The 18,014-nt window shown below is 37.2% G+C and overlaps 1 long non-coding RNA gene across 3 annotated transcripts in view; it reads right to left on the bottom strand.

The window, feature by feature from the left end:
* Positions 1-18,014, bottom strand: part of LOC112915780 (uncharacterized) — an 86,731-nt gene that overhangs the window by 27,025 nt on the left and 41,692 nt on the right. For all 3 annotated transcript variants that reach the window (XR_003234173.2, XR_011995205.1, XR_011995206.1), the window contains exon 3: positions 6,161-6,244. This is a non-coding gene — a long non-coding RNA (uncharacterized lncRNA). The remainder of the gene's footprint in view (positions 1-6,160; positions 6,245-18,014) is intronic.

The following is an 18,014-nucleotide window of genomic DNA, read 5'->3' as shown; positions in this document are numbered from 1 at the left end:
CATTAAGGATTGCCTTGTCTTGTCTTCCTGGAGAAATAGCCCCTTTATCATTGTTCAATGTCCTTTATCCCTGATAATTTCCTTAACTGTGAAGTCTGCTTTATCTGAAATTAATATAGCAATTGCTTTCTTTTAATTAGTGTTAGCATGGTATATGTCAATCTATTCAATTTTAATCTATGCATGTCTCTATATTTAAGGTTTTTTTTTTCATATAATTGCATCTTGTTTTTTAAATTCATTCTGACAATTCCTATCTTTTAACTGGTGCATTTGGAACACTCACATTTCAAGTAATTATTGAGGAGTGATGTCAGCATCATGGCACTATGAGTCGGTACATTTTTCTCTCCAGTTTACAACTAATTGAACATGTCTAACCAAGCAAAAGTGCCTTAGCATTTTACACCAGGATACTTTGAAGTGTTCTATCCTTCTCTGTATCCAAAAGTGTATAGATAGAACTTCAGAGGGGACTCTGGACCCAAAGGAGTTGGTGTACCTGCCCCATGCCCAATTGCTACAATCAGGAAAAAGAGAATCTAGAAAGTACAAAACTAGGTAGACACCCATGGGAGGTAGAGAAACAGGATAAAAATGAGATTGAAAGCAGAGGAGAGGTTATCACAGAGATGGTCTCAACCTGCAGGCAACACTGGCTACCACTCTGGCAGAAGAGGTAGAAGGTGAAAGTGTTGAGTGACAAACTGCTTAGCCACAATGGTTACAGCTGGCGAGAAATAGTTCTCTCCTGCAGTATCCAAATTTTTGAGGAAGGATCTCATGACTGGGTGGAGGGAAACGAAAGAATATCAAAGGGCATTGAAGGAAAGCATTCCTTGCTCTTGACTTTGGAGTTTCAGCAGAAGGTCCATTCTTGGACCTCTGGGAATCCTCCTCTTGAAGATCCCCCTACCACGCCCATGGGCACCCCCAAAGTCCCAAATGCTAAGTCCACACCTCCTTCATTCTGCTGCCAGCATTTCATGTGTGCTCCTGACTGCAGCTGGAAGAGCCAATTAGAGAAACAAAAAACATTAGCTATAGTGCAACATTCTGGAATACAAAAGAAAGGTTTCTAATTGCCTGCCTGTTGAACTGTAAGAACCAAACTAAAAAAAAAAAAAAAAAAAAAAAAAAAAATCCTTACCTAAAAAAGGTATCTGCTACTTCAAATGTGAAAATAGAAGTTCATGTCATCAAATACTAGTAAAAAAAAAATCAAGGATATATGGTATCATAAAGGAAAATGATGATTTTTTCAGCAACCGAAGTCAGAGATACAGAATATTGCTATTTAACTGATAAAAAATTCAAAATAGCTTTTATGAAGAAATTCAACAAGCTACAGGAACACTCAGAAAAGCGGTTCAGTGAACTCAGAAATAAAATAACGAACAGAAGGAGGTCTTGAGAATGAAATTATAAAAAGAACCAAACAAATTCTGGAGCTAAAGAATCCAATGAATGAGATGAGGAATATATTGGGGACTCTGGTCTAAGATAGAGATGTAGGAAGACTGTGAACTCGCCTTCTCCATGAAACACACCAAACTGCACCTACTCATAGAGCAATTCCTCCTGAATAACTGAGGGCCTACCAAGCAGCTTCTGCACAACAAAAGATAGAACAACAAGAGAGACAAAGACACAGTAATGAAGAGAACTCCCACTCCCAATGCTGCAAATGGCAGTGGGGAGGGATAGTACTGAGGGACCAGGAACAGATTCCTCTGTCCTTGAGCATAGTAAAAAAAAAAAAAAAAAAAAAAAAAGCCACAGTTTAAAAGAACACTGAGACACTCCAGGCCCACAACACTTTGGCTTCAGACAGCTCACTCACCCTCACTGCAGAGCACTCCAAAACCTCCTGGCTCACATCTGCTTCAGATCCAGCTACTCTGCTAGGGTACCCCCTATGTGGAGCACCCTGGGAAAGCCCAGCCCATGTCTGCATTGGTTCCAACCACCCTGCCAGGGTATCCCCTGCATGGAGCATCCCAGGACACTCCCATTTGCACTAGTCTAGGCTCCAGTCACCTGGCCAGGGCACCCTCTGTGCTGAGCATCCCAGGATACCCCAGCTTACACCCAGTTCAGTGTCAGCTGTCCTACCAGGTCCACCTCAATGTGGAAAGCTCCTAACCTGTACAGTGCCTCAGCTTCAGCCACCCACAGAGCACCCCATGCACAGAGTCCCGGGACACCCCAGTGTGCAGCCATTTCAGCTTTAGCTCTCCTGCCAGAATGCCCACAATGCATAGAACCCTCGGATACCCTGGCTGTATTCACTTCACCTGTAGTTATCCTGCCAGGATGAGCTCTATATGGAGTCCTAGGACCTCAAAATGCTAAAGAGGAAAACTCTACAACCGAGAATATTCTACCTGGCAAGAATATCATTCAGATTTGAAGGACAAAAAAAGTTTCCTAGACAAACAAAAGGTAAAGAAGTTTAGGGCCACTAAACTAGCCTCAAAAGAAACTTAAATTAATTTATTTAGGTGAAAAACAAATGGCCATAAGTAGATGTAAGATAGTTAAGACTAAAAAGATATAAAATATGAAGCATACACATTAAATGTGAAGTTACTAGAAACATACAGTCTTTCAAAACAAAACAAAACAAAAACATACAGTCTTTCAAAACTGAACCAAAAGAAATAGAAAATATGAATAGAGCAATTACTAGAAATGAAATTGAATCAGTCATCAAAAAATTACTAAAAAAATAAAACCCCAGAACAAGATGGAGTCACAGGTGAATTCTACAAACATTTAAGGAAGAGTGAATGCTTATTCTCCTCAAACTATTCCAAAATTAGAAGGAAATTTCTAAATACATTCTATGAGGTCAGCATTACCCTGATACCAGAACCAGACAAAGGCATTACAAAAAAAAAAAAAAAGAGAGAGAAAGAGAGAGAGAGAGAGAGAGAGAGAGAGAGAGAGAGAGAACTACAGGTCAATATCCCCGAGGAACATAAATGCAAAAATACCCAACAAAATATTGGCAAACCACATTCAACAATACAACCAAGGATAATTCTCCATGATCAAGTGGGATTTATTCTGGGGATGCAAGTGTGGTTTAATATTTGCAAATCAACCAATCACAACCATTTTGATTTGCAAATCAACCAAATCACAGCCATTTTGATTTGTGACACACATCAAAATGAAGAATAAAAACCATAATATCATCATCAATAGATGCAATTGCACCAAAAACTATAGGAAACCTAAGAATAAACCTAATCAAAGAGGTAAACTGTACTCTGAAAAATATAAAACACTGATAAAAGAAATTCAAGACAATGCAAAGAAATGGAAACATATTGCATGTTCAGGGATTAGAAGAACAAATATTGCTAAAATGTCTATACTACCCAAAGCAATCTACACATTTAATGCAATCTCTATCAAAATACCAAATAGCATTTTTCAGAGAACTAGAACAAACAATCCTAAAATTTGTATGGAACCACAAAAGACTTTGAATAGCCAAAGCAATTTGAAAAAGAAAAGCAAAGCTGGAGGCATCACAATTCCTGATTTCATGTTATTTTACAAAGCTGTAGTGATCAAAATAGTATAGCACTGGCACAAAAAAACAGATACATAGATCAATGGAACAGAAGAGAAAACCCAGAAATGAACCTACAATCATATGGTCAATTAATCTTCAAAGCAAGAAAGAATAACCAATAGGAAAAAAAAAAAAGTCTCTTCCACAAATGGTGTTGGGAAAACTGGACAGCCCCTCTAGCACTTGTTACTTATCAGCACTTTTCCGCGAGTATTGTCAATGTGAATACCCAGTCATGGAGCCCCATCCTGTCTCCTCCAACCCCCTCGATCCCCAAGACTTCAACACGAGCTGTCTGCTGTGTCCCATACTCTGTGTCCTGCTTTACCACATGTGTAGCCAGTAGAATTAAACACTGAGCTATAACCCCTCCACCACAAAAAAGGATGAAAATAGACCACTTTCTTATACCATATGCAAAAATAAATTCAAAATGGATTTAAGACTTAAATGTGAGACTAGAAACCATTAAAATCCTAGAGAAGAACACATGCAGTAATCTCTTTGACATCAGCCATAGCAACGTCTATTTGATAGGTCTCCTGAGGCAAGGGATAAACTATTGGGAATTCACCAAAGTAAAAAGCTTCTGTACAACAAAGGAAACAATCAACAAAACTAAAAGACAGTCTATGGAATGGGAGAAGATATTTGCAAATGACATATCTTATAAGAAGATATTTGCAAATAACATATTTGATAGTACCCAAAACATGTAAAAAAAAAAAAACTTACACAACTCAACACCCCAAAAAACAAATAATCCAGTTAAAAAATGGGCAGAAGACATGAATAGACATTTTTCCAAAGAAAATATATACATGGCCAACAGACACATGAAGAGATGATCAAAATCACTCATCATTAGTGAAACACAAATCAAAACTCCAATGATATATCACCTCACACTAGTCAGAATGGCTAAAATTAACAACACAAGGAACAACAGGTGTTGAAAAAGATGCAAAGAAAGGGGAACCCTCTTACACTGTTGATGGGAATGCAAACTGGTGCAGCCACTTTGGAAAACAGTGTGGAGGCTCCTTAAAAAGTTAAAAATAGAGCTACCCTACGATCCAGCAATTGCACTGCTAGGTATTTACCCAAGGGATATAAAAATGCTAATTTGAATGGATACATCCGCCTCAATGTTTATAGCAGCATTATCCACAATAGCCAAATAATCAAAACAGCCCAAATGTCCCTTGACTGATGAATGGACGAAGAAGTGGTATGTATCTAGATAGATAGATAGATAATGGAATATTACTTGACCATAAAAAAGAAAAGAACTAAGATTTTCTAAAAAGTAAAAGAATCCTATGAGAGCTATTAGATTCGATTTGATCAGACAAGCAAATAAAAAAATAATTTGTGTGCTGGGGGAAAGTGAAGGAGAAGAGGGAATCATTTATTTAAAGAAGTAATAGGTGAATATTTTCCAAACCTGGGTAAGAAATTGAACAAAAAAGCCCATCAAGTTAATAGAATATCCTATTACTTAAATGCAAAAAGACCTTTTTCTAGGCATAATATAATGAAACTCAAAAATCAATGATAAAGAATCTTTAAAACAGTGGGAGGGTGGTGGAAGTAACCTACAAAGGAACTCCCATTGGCTATCAACAGATTTCCCAGCAGAAACTCTACATGCCAGTACACAGTAGAATGATATATATAAAGGTTGAAAGATGAAAAAATGACAGCCAAGAATACTTCATGTGGGAAATTTGTCATTCAGATATGAAGGACAAATACAGTCTTTCCTAGATAAACCAAAAGCTAAGGGAATTTACTACCACATCGCCTGCCTTATATATATAAAAAAAAAAAATACTAAAAGGAGTTCTTTGAGTTAAATAAAAAGATGTGGGGCACCTTGGAAGCTCGGTCATCTGTCTTTGGCTCAGGTCATGATCCCAGGGTCCTGAGATCAAGTCCTGAGTTGAGCTTCCTGCTTCTCCCTCTCCCTCTGCCCCTCCCCCCTGCTAATGCGTGCTCTTTCTCTCTCTCTCTCACTCTCTCCTGCACCCTCTCTCTCAATTAAATAAATAAAATCTTTAAAAAAAATTAAAAATAAATAAATAAGATGCTAATTAGTAACATGAAAACATATGAAAATATTTAACACTCTGATAAAGATGAAAAATATTCAAAGTAGAAAACTCTAAGTCTATGTTTGAACAGTGAATTAACACCTTAATGATAAAAGATAAAGGAAAGAGCATTAAATATAACCACAGTTACAAAAAATAATAAAATTAAAAATAACCAGAGTTATAGATCTTCCTCTACTTATGATGAGGTTACATCCTGATAAGCTCATCATGGGCTGAAATAATTGTGAATCAAAAGTACATTTAATATACTGACTTACTGAATATCACAGCTTCACCTAGCTGACCTCAGAACACTTACATTATTCTACCACTGGGCAATATTATCTAACACAAAGACTGTTTTAAAATAAAGTGCAGAATATCTCATGTAATTTATTGAATTCTGTACTGAAATGAAAAAAGAGAATGGTTGTATGGATTCAGAATGGTTGTAAGCATATTGGTTGCTTACCTTCATGATAACATGGTTGACTGGGAGCTATAGCTTGCTGCCACTTCACAGCATCACAAGAGGATCACCCAACATATCTCTAGCCTGAAAAAAAGATCAAAATTCAAAATTTGAAGTCCAGGGTCACCTGGCTGGTTCAGTCAGTGGAGAATACAATTCTTGATCTTAGGGTTATAGATTCAAGTCCCACATTAGGTGCAGAGATTACTTAAAAATGAAATCTTAAAAAAAAATTAAAGTGCAGTTTCTATAGCTTTCACACCATCTTATGTCAAAAAATTGTAAGTCAAACCATCACAAGTCAGGCACTACTTGTGTAATAATTTAGTAACAAATTTACAGCATCAAAAGAGGTAAATTGTGACATCAAAAATATAAAAGGAGAGGAATAAAAGGGTGGAATCTTTATAGGAAAATGGAGATAAATTGCTATCACCATAAAATAGACTGTTTTATCTGTGAGATAATCATGATAACTAAAAAGCAAAAATTTAGAGTCAAGTCAAAAAAACATAACTAAAGGAAGACTGAGCAAATCACCATGGAAAACCACAAACTTTCAAAGGTAGGAAGAAATGAAGGAAAAAGAAACAATAAGAGGGATCCCTGGGTGGCGCAGCGGTTTGGCGCCTGCCTTTGGCCCAGGGCGCGATCCTGGAGACCCGGGATCGAATCCCACGTCGGGCTCCCGGTGCATGGAGCCTGCTTCTCCCTCTGCCTCTCTCTCTCTCTTTCTCTCTCTCTCTCTCTCTCTCTCTCTGTGTGACTATCATAAATAAATAAAAAAACTAAAAAATAAATAAGTAAAAAAACAAAACAAAACATGTTACTGGATAATGGGTTGATAACCAAAACATAAAGAATTCGCATAACTCATAATAACAAAACAATTCTATTTAAAAAATGGTCGAAGAGTGGGTGCCTGGGTGACTCGGTCAGTTGAGCATCCGACTCTTTATTTTGACTCAAGTCACTATCTCTAGGTCATGAGATTGAGCCCTGTGTCGGGCTCCACACTCAGGGGGTAATCTGCTTGATATTCTTTCCCTAAGCCCCTCTCCCCACTCTTACAACACACACAAATGTGCTCTCTCTTTCTTTCTCTCTCTCTCTCAAATAAATAAATATTTTTTTTAAAAAAATGGTCAGAACTAGAGCAGCCCTGGTGGCACAGCGGTTTGGCGCCGCCTGCCGCCTGGGGTGTGATCCTGGAGACCCGGGATCGAGTCCCGCATCGGGCTCCCTGCATGGAGCCTGCTTCTCCCTCTGCCTGTGTCTCTGCCTCTCTCTCTGTGTGTCTATGAATAAATAAATAAAATATTTTTTTTAAATGGTCAGAACTAAATAGCTATGAAAAGGTGCTCAACATCAGTAATCATCAGGGACATGCAAATCAAACCACAGTAAGATATCACCTCACATCTGTTAAAATGGGGATCATCATGAAAACAGAAAATAACAAACGTTGGCAAGTATGTGGAGAAAAGGCAATGTTTGTACACTGTTTTTTGGAGTATAATTTGGGCCAACCACTATGGAAATACAGAGACACGTCATAAAATTAAACATAGGTCTACCACATGATCCAGAAATTCCACTTCTGGGTATATACCCAAAGGAAATGAAAACAAGATATTGAAGGGAATGAAAAATGAATATGTGCTTCCATGCTGATTATAGAATTATTCACAATAGCTAAGATATGGAAACAACATAAGTGCCCATCAAAGATGAATGAAAAGAATATTACTCAGCCATGACAAAGAAGAATATCCTGCCATTTATGACAACACGGATGGATCTTGAGCACAAGTGAAATAAGTCAGATAGAGAAAGACAAGTACTGTATAATATCACTTACAATGTGGAATCTAAAAAAATTCAAATTCCTAAAAACATAGGGTAAAATGGTGGTTAACAGTGGATGAGGTGTGGGTATAGGACAGTTGCTCTTTAAGGGTACAAATTTACACTGAACAGTAAATAAGCTGTAGAGATCTAATGCACAGAATAAAAATATAGATAACAATACTGTATTATAATCACCAAATTTGATGAGAAACTAGATTTTACCAAAAAGATAATTGTGTAATGTTATAGAGGTGCTCATTATCACTACAATGGCAATCATATTACAATATATAAGTGAATCAAATTAACATGTTGAAAATCTTAATGTGTTATATGTCAAATAGATTTTAACAAAAATGTTTTTTAAAACACAGTGATTATTGATATAGCTGGACTTATTTCTACATTTGTTACTGTTTTCTACCTATTGCTTTTGTTCTTTGCTCCTGTTTTTGTCTTCCATGATTTTTCTGCCTTTTGTAGTTTTAACTGAGCATTACATATGGTTCCATTTTCTTTCCTTTCTTAGCTTACCTCAGCTTCTTTTTTTTTTCACTATTTTAGCAGGTGCCCTAGAGTTTACAGTCTATATTTACAGCTAATCTAAGTCTGCTTTCAAGTAACAGTATACCACTTCACAGGTAATGTGAACACCTTATAATATGAAATTAGTCCCAATTCCTCCCTCTGGTGTCTTGTGTCTTTGCTGTCATTCATTTAACTGATATATAAATGTACATAACCATACATATGACACATAGGATATATATGTAAGCATACATAATCAAATATATTGTTGCTGTCATTGAACAAACTTTTATCTGTTACATCAATTATGAATAAGAAAGACAAGTTTTTATTTTACCTTTATTCCTTCTTCGATGTTCCTCCTTTTATTTGTGTAGATCCAAGTTTCTGACTTACATTATTTTCCTTCTCTCTAAGGAATTTCTTTTAACATGTCCTGTAAGACATATCTACTGGCAATAAAGTCTCTCAAATTTATTTGTCTGAGAAAGTCTTTATTTCCCCTTCATTTTTGAAGGATGATTTCACAGAGTAGAGAATTCTAGGTTGGTGGTTATTTTCTCCCAAAACTTTATTTTGCTCCTCTCTATTCTTGTTTACATGGTTTCTGAGAGGCATTGGATGTAATTCTTATCTTTGTTCCTCTGTAGGTAAGGTTTTAGAGGTTTCTATAGTGATATCCTAAAGCACAGAGATTCTTTTTTAAAAAAACTCTTTTTTTTAATATTATTTATTTATTCATTCATGGGAGACACACAGAGAGAGAGGTAGAGGGAGAAGCAGGCTCAATCCAGGTAGCCCAATGCGGGACTCGATCCCCGGTCTCCAGGACCACGCCCTGGGCCAAAGGCAGGCACCAAACCGCTGAGCCCCCAAGCACAGAGATTCTTAAGCTGTGCTCAGTCTACTAATTAGCCTATCAAGGGCATTCATTTTTTGTTACAGTGTTTTTGATCTGCAGCATTTTTGTGTGTGTTTTTCCTTAAGATTTCCATCTCTCCATTTACATTGCCTGTCTATTCTTGTACACTGTCTTCTCTATCCATTAGAGCCCTTAACATATTAATGATAGTTGTTTTAAAGTCTGTCTTATCTAACTTCCTTGCCACTTCTGGTTTTGATGCTGGCTCTACTCTGTCTCTTCAAAATGTGTTCGGTGCCTTTCGGTATGTCTTATTAAATTTTTCTTGGTAGTTAGACATGATGTCCTGGGCAAAAAGGAACTGTTGTAAACAGGCTTTTCATGAAGTGATGTTAAACTGGGGTGGGGGGTGGTGTTCTATAATCCTGTGATTAGGTCTCAGTGATTAGTGAGCCTCTGCCTTTGCACTGTGAACTTCAGGGGTGTTTTTAGTTTGTTTTTTGTTTTTTTTCCTCCATCGACTTTACAGAGAACAGGTTGGCTGGTGTGGGCTCAAGTTGGGTATTTCCTTTCCCCTTGGTCAATTAGGCTCTGATAATTCTGCCTGCAGGTCAGGCATTGTTAAGAACAATGTGCTCTGGTGTATTGCAGAATAATTGCTTTTTCCCTCCCCCTGCTGGAAGCACAATTTTTCTCTGATATTTACTGTGTGAACCTGGCTGAACACCTGGATATAAATCTCGTAAAATGGCAGGGCCCCTCCCATCACTGGGTCCCCTGATGTTTTAACTCATGGACTTCTTCTCTCTTAGCCCCATCAATTGTCACTTGTAGTTCAGGTTTTCCTACCCTGGCACTGGCTCTGTGGAGATTTCTGCTCAAATAAACTGTGTCTTCCAGTTGCCTGCCTGGCTCTCTAACCTTAGGGGTCATGCTTCGCCTTCTGTCCTCGCCTCTTTCATAGAGCCAATAACAGTTGTTGATTTTTAAGTCAGTTCAGCTTTTTTATTCGTTGCTGAGACATAATGGTGACTTTCGAGTTCCTTACATGTAGAACTAGAAAAACGGAAGTCTGTTCTTTTCATCTTGATAAAGACTCTGGGAGTTGGTTTATTGTTATTTCTATCTTATAAATGAGCACATGTGGTAAATGAAACTTGCCTAATGTCACTCAACTAATAAAAGACTGATTCAAATAAAAAGAACTGGTTCTGGATGATAATAAAGCCCATTTTTTTACACTGCCTCTCAGCAAATATTTTATAGATATTAACATAATTTTTACATTATCTTAAAGAGGGACATTAAAAGGCTTTATATGCCAGTACAATAAAACGTTGGAAACAGAGAATATATTCTTCTGTAGAATAATCTCTCTCTGTGTCTTTCTTTCACACACACACATGCACACACACCACAAAACAACAGCAACCATGCATTCCAAGTGGAAATCGGGGAAGATAGACCAGCACTCACTGACAATAGCTCTATGAAGGAATTTGGTATTTTATCCAAATTAGTGGATATCTGCTGGCAAGCAGGTCCACAATTTATAACCTTTTCTGAAGCCTCCCTCCGATTCTGAGAAACAGCACTGGATTCCAGCATTTTGGGACACTGGCAGCTTGAATGAAATAGCTTCTCTGAACCTTCAAATTTTCCTGAGTGTGTGGGGCCAGGAGGTAAATTGGGCATGAAAAGTGCAGGAAGGCCTCAGGTTTTCTGAAAGTTTCTCATAGAAAGCCTTGGGATGGGATTTTCTCTGCCCTGGTCTGGAAGAGGACCCAGGAACTAACGATACAGGGCTCAGAGCACCGATGCTGAAGCAGCAGGTATGCCCTTGTTAGAGTGAAGAAGATGATGAGTAGGTGAATGGAGTCTCCTAACACCCTAAGGTTGTGAAATTCCAAGGAAAATGCTTTGCAGAGCAATTTATCCTACTACCATTTAGGCATAGGAAGCCGAAAACCCACCCGCTGATAACCCACCAGCCCAAGTAAGCAGGGACTGCTGTGTCCCAATGTCCACGGGAGGAGCTCTACTCAAGATATCCTGACTTTACATTAGCAATAGAAGCTGGTAGTTAGAAAAAAAAAAAAAAAAGATCTTTTGTGTACTAAGAGAAAATAACTCTCCACCTGGAATTCTATGCTAAACTAAACTATTTTCAAGAATGAAGAAAGATGAAGACATTTTCACACAAACAAAGCTAAATGAATTTATCTACAACAGACTTCACTAAAACAAATTCTAAAGGGTGTTATTCCAGGAGAAAGAAAATAATTCAAATCATGGGATCTGGACTATAGGAAATAAAGTACAAAAAGTTGATAAATGGATAAATCCAAACTAACATGACCATATAAAAATAGCAATAATGTCTAATTTGTGAAGTAGGAAAGGGGAATTAGAATCAACCTAAAGGACTTGACATATATATTGGATATATTTATGGCATATATATTGAGAAAGTAGTGATCTGAATTGGTATTTTCAGTGTTTCAGAGCTTTGCTTAGAAAGGTAAATATCCTGATTTACTTCACAAGTTGCCAAGAAAGAAAGAAAAGAAAAGAAAGGAAGGAAGGAAAATACTACCCAAAAAAGTGGATAAGGGAGTTGTAATGAGGAAAAAGAAAAGAAGAAAAATTGGCTACCCCATCCCCAACAAAAGGAAAAAAGAGAGAATGAAAAAATAGGACAAAACAAGATTTTATAAAAATCCAAATACATTAGCAGAATTAATACTTTTAATTACTTCAATTAAAAGACAAAGATTATCTGTTTCATTCAAGGAATTTTTAGCCATATTCTATTTCAAGAAATAGAAACTGAAAACTTTAAGAAAGCAGAAAAATTTTAAGTAAAAAGATAGAAAATATATGCTAGAGCAGCCCAGGCGGCTCAGCGGTTTAGCGCCGCTTTCAGCCCAGGACATGATCCTGGAGTCCCGGATCAAGTCCCACATCAGGCTCCCGGCATGGGAGCCTCTCTCTCCCTTTGCCTGTGTCTCTGCCTCTCTCTCTGTGTCTCCCATGAATAAATAAAATCTTTAAAAAAAAAAAAGAAACGAAAGAAAGAAGAAAGAAAGAAGAAAGAAAGAAAGAAAGAAAGAAAGAAAGAAAGAAAGAAAGAAAGAAAGAAAGAAAATGTTTGCTGGTTAAATTCTAACCAAATTAAGTTTGTGTTATCAGATGTAGTGGGCTTTGAAGCAAAAGTTATAGAAATAAAAGGATCCATATACAACTAAAGAGTTTGATTCAAAAGGAAAATAGAATCAACAGATCAAGTAATCATTTTTGAAGATTAATTTCTTTAGTTATGGAGCATCCTAAACTCACAAATTTAAAAATGGATTGCCAAAAATTTGACCTGTGAAACATACAAAAATACATTCAAATGTAGAACTTTCCTAGCACATTAATTTTTTGCTAGAAAATTACCTAGGGCACCATGTAGTGGCAAACAAGGCTTCAATGCCATGCCAAGTTGGATTAAAATCTAAGTCAGGAGAGACTTCTGAAAAGATGACAGAGCAGGAATGACAGAGCAGGAACTCAATAACTGAAACTAATCCCACAGAAACACCTAGATGACAGCCATATCAGTGTAACCAATCCAGAAAACAACCCGAAGACTGATAGAACAGACTTTCCATCAGCAATCATAGACAGGAGGCCAGTTTGGAAAGGGTAAGAGAGACAGAGATTGGGAACCAACTTCCTGGCAAGACTAACCACAAACGAGAGGGATATCACAAGCATGAAAAAGGGAGAGGAGAAGACTCACACCAAGTGCCCCAGACACAGGGAACCTAATGGGAAACTGAGTCCCTGCCCTTAAAGACCAGCATAAAAAACAACCCTGCTGAGATAGAAGCTGCAGCATAGAAGCAGCAGTTTGAAAAGCACATAGGATATACATAAAGATTTATTTACTAACCTCAGGACATGTGCTGAAGGGGCAAGTTTCCTTAGAACTTCTCTAAGAACAAAAGAGCTGGTGAATGCCCTCCTCCCATCCCCAGCCTAGACAGCTAGACACTGAGCATAAACATTCTCCACTTACCTTGCTAACTCTGCACCCTCTATTCCCCACATTCTCCTATAGATCTGCCCTCTCTCTGGGATCCCTGGGTGGCTCAGCGGTTTAACGCCTGCCTTTGGCCCAGGGCCTGATCCTGGAGTCCCGGGATCAAGTTCCACATCAGGCTCCCTGCATGGAGCCTGCTTCTCCCTCTGCATCTCTCATGAATAAATAAATAAAATCTTTAATAAAAAAAAAAAAAGATCTGCCCTCTCCATCCTGCTCCACTTGCCGGGAGTCCCTTCAAAGCAGCGCCTCCATATCACATTCTGCAAGTGCCACCAAAGGGAACAGTGACACCCCAAAGTTACTCCTGCCCCTGGATGGAGGAAAATAACCACATTTATCGGTTTAACTGTAGCCCCAGCAGATGATTTGGAAGCAGATATCTGATCTTACTACCAGCCTCCACTAACAAAAACTTCTCAGGAAACGAGGCAGGGAAAGCACCCAGCAGTTTGGTGCTACTCCCAGTTTCAACAGATGGACTGGGAGCAGATATCTGGTTTGACTGCAAGTCCTATCCACCAATAAAAGCTTCTCAAGAAAAAGAAAAAAATAAAAATAAAAAAAATAAAAGCTTCTCAGGGTATATCACAGAGAAAGCACCATGCAATTCAGTGTGACCACAGCCCTGGAAAATTGGCTGAGGACAGGCATCTGTTCTGACTGCTGGAAATACCCAGCTTATAGCCCAAGGCACCACAGACTGGCCCCTTAACAGCTCAGGACCAAACCCTGCCCACAACAGGCAAAGTTGGCCACTGCAGCTGACTGCATTGAAGGTGAATGTGCTTCAGCCACATGCAACCCTCATAGGAGACAGCCCTGAAGCACTGGATTCTGCTGAATAAGGGACATTGCACTACAGAACAGCTGAGAGCCTCCTCCTCATAAGGCTCTACTTGTAAGGTCAGGAGACATAGCTGACTTGCTGACTTTCATAATACATAGAAACAAATACAGCAACAAACAAAATGAGGAGACAGAGGAATATGTCCCAAATGAAAGAATGTGGCAAAACTACAGCAAAATAACTAAATGAAACAGAGATAAGCAATATGCCTGATAATGAATTCAAAGCAATGGTCATAAAGGTGCTCAATAGACTTGAGATAAGAGTGAAGGGTCTTGGTGAGATCCTCAACAAAGAAATAGAAAATATTGAAAAAACTCAGAGATGAAGAACTCAATAACTGAAATTAAAAATACACAAGAAAGAATCAATAATAGCCTAGAAGAGGCAGAAGAACAGATCATTGAACTGGAAGACAAAGTATTGTTAAAGCAACGCAGCTGAACAACAAAAAGAATAAGGAATAATAAAAAATGAGAATAGGATAAGAGAACTCAGTGACATCATCAAACATAATAGTATTTGGAAAAAGTACAAATACATGGAAGTTAAATAACATGCTACTAAACAATGAATAGGTTAACCATAAATCAAAGAAAAAAATAAAAAAAAATACATGGATACAAATGAAAATGAAAACATAATGGTCCAAAATCTTTGGGATGAAGCAAAAGTGCTTCTAAGAGGAGTTTATAGCAATACAGGTATACCTCAAGAAGCAAAACAAACAAACAAACAAGCAAAAACTCAAATAAACAACCTTATACCTAATGGAGCTAGAAAAAGAAAAACAAACAAAACCCAAAACCAGTAGAAGGAAGGAGATAATAAAGATTAGAGAAGAAATAAATGATATAGAAACTTAAAAACAATAAACCAGGAGCTGTTTCCTTGAAAAGATCAACAAAATTGATAAACCTCTAGCCAGACAAAAGAAGAAAGAAAGAAGAAAGAAAGAAAGAAAGAAAGAAAGAAAGAAAGAAAGAAAGAAAGAAGAAAGAAAGAAGAGATGAGGAGGACTCAAATAAACAAAATCAGAAATGAAAGAGGAGAAATAACAACCAACACCTCAGAAATACAAATAATTGTAAAAGACTATTATAAAAAAAATTATATGCCTCCAAACTGGACAACCTAGAAAAAATGGATCAATTCCTAGAAATGTATAATCTCCCAAAACTGAGTCAGGAAGAAATAAAAAACTTGAACAGACCAACTACCAGCAATAACATTGAATCAGTAATCAAAAAGTCTCAAAAACAAAAGTCCAAGACGAGACCGCTTCACGGGTGAATTCTACTGAACATTTACAAAAGAGTTAATATCTATTCTTCTCAAACTATTCAAAAAAATAGGAAAGGAAGGAAAACTTCCAAATTCATTCTATGAGGTCAGCATTGCCTTGACACCAAAACCAGACAAGGACACTACAAAAGAGAAAGAAGAAGAAGAAGGAGGAGGAGGAGGAGGAGGAGGAGGAGGAGGAGAAGAAGAAGAAGAAGAAGAAGAAGAAGAAGAGGAGGAGGAGGAGGAGGAGGAGGAGGAGGAAGAGGAAGAAGAAGAAGAAGAAGAAGAAGAAGAAGAAGAAGAAGAAGAAGAAGAAGGAAAAGAAGAAGAAGAAGAAAGAAAAGAAGAAGAAGAAGAAGAAAAGAAAGAAAAGAAAGAAAAAAGAAAAGAAAAAAAAGAAAAGAAAAAAGAAAAGAAAAAAGAATACAGGCCAATATCTGATCAACATAGATGCAAAAATCCTCAACAAATCCTCAAAAAATCCTCAACTAGCAAACTGAATCCAACAATACATTTTTTTAAAAAATTCACTACAATCAAGTGGGAATTATTCCCAGGATGCAAAGGTGGTTCAATATTTGCAAATCAATCAAGGTGATATATCACTTCAGCAAGGGAAATGAAAAAATATGATCACTTCATTAGATGCAGTAAAAGTATTTTTTTAAAGATTTTTATTTATTTACTCATAGAGACAGAGAGGCAGAGACACAAGCAGGCTCCACGCGGGGAGCCAGACGTGGGACTCGATCCTGAAACTGAAAGCTTTTCCCCTAAGGACAGGAACAAGACAAGGATATCCGCTCTCACTACTTTTATCAATATAGTACTAGAAGTCTTGCCACAGTAGTCAGACAAGAGAAAGGAATAAAAGACATCCAAATTGGTAAGGAAGAAGTAAAATTTTCACTATTTTCAGATGATATGATACTATAAATAGAAAACTCTTAAGACTCCGCCAAGAAACTGCTAGAACTGATAAATTCTTGAAAGTCCCAGGACACAAAATCAATGTACAGAAATCCACTGCATTTCTGTACACCAATAATGAAGTTTCAGAAAGAGAAATTAAGAAAACAATCTCATTTACAAATTGCACCAAAAAGATAAAATACATAGGAACAAACTTAACCAAGGAGGTAAAAGACCTGTACTCTGAAAACTATAAAACATTGATGAAAGAAACTGAAGATGACACAAACAAATAGAAAGACATTCTATGCTCATAGATTGAAAGAACAACTATCATTAAAATATTCATACTATCAAAAACAATCTAAAGATTTAATGCAATCCCTATGAAAATACCAGCAGTGTTTTTCCCAGAATACTAAAATTTGTATGGAACCACAAAAAAACTCAAAATAACGAAAAGCAATCTTAAAAAAAAAAAAAAAGAAAGAAAGCTGGAGGTATCACAATCCCAGATTTGAAGATATACTGCAAAGATGTATTAATCAAAATAGTATGATACTGGCACAAAAATAGACACATTGATCGATGGAATGGAGTAGAGATTCCAGAAGTAAACCTATGCTTTCATGGTCAATTAATCTATGACAAAGGAGGCAACAATATAATATGGGGGAAAAGACAGTCTCTTCTATATGGAGCTGGGAAAACTGGACGGCTATGAACAAAAGATTTAAATTGGGCCAGTTTTAATACCATATACAACAATAAACTAAAATGGATTAAAGACCTAAATTTGATGCCCAAAACCACAAAAATCCTCAAAGAAAACAGGCAGTAATTTCTTTGAAATCAGCCATAGAAACATTTTTCTAGCTATGTCTTCTTTTACAAGGAAACAAAGGCAAGGGCCCCTGGGTGGCTCAGTCTGTTAAGCATCTTCTTAACAGACTGACCTTAAGGATACTGAGTTTAACAGACTGAGTTTAAGACTTAAGGATACTTAACAAAGTATCCTTCAGCTCCTGCTTCAGGGTCTTGGGATTACGTCCCAAGTTGGGCTCCCTGCTTGGTGGGGAGTCTGCTTCTTCCTCTCCCTTTGAATCTCCTCCCACTCTCGCTCTCTCTCTCTCAAATAAACAATTAAAATCTTTTTTTAAAAAAAAGGAAACAAAAGTAAAATTAAACTATTAGGACTACAACAAAGTAAAAAGTTTCTGCACAGCAAAGGAAACCATCAGCAAAACTAAAAGACAATCTACTGAATGGGAGAAGATATTTACAAATGATATATTTGATAAGCAGTTAATATCCAAAATATATACAGAACACGTACAACTCAGTGCACGCACACACACACACACACACACACACACACAAATGCAACAAACAATTCAAAATAAAAATGGGAAGAGGCCCTGAATAGACATTTTTCCAAAGGGCATCTACATACAGGTGGGCAATGGACACATGA

This window comes from Vulpes vulpes, chromosome 11 (assembly GCF_048418805.1).
Source record: "Vulpes vulpes isolate BD-2025 chromosome 11, VulVul3, whole genome shotgun sequence".
NCBI lineage: Eukaryota > Metazoa > Chordata > Mammalia > Carnivora > Canidae > Vulpes > Vulpes vulpes.
This window is presented reverse-complemented; position numbering and strand designations above follow the sequence as displayed.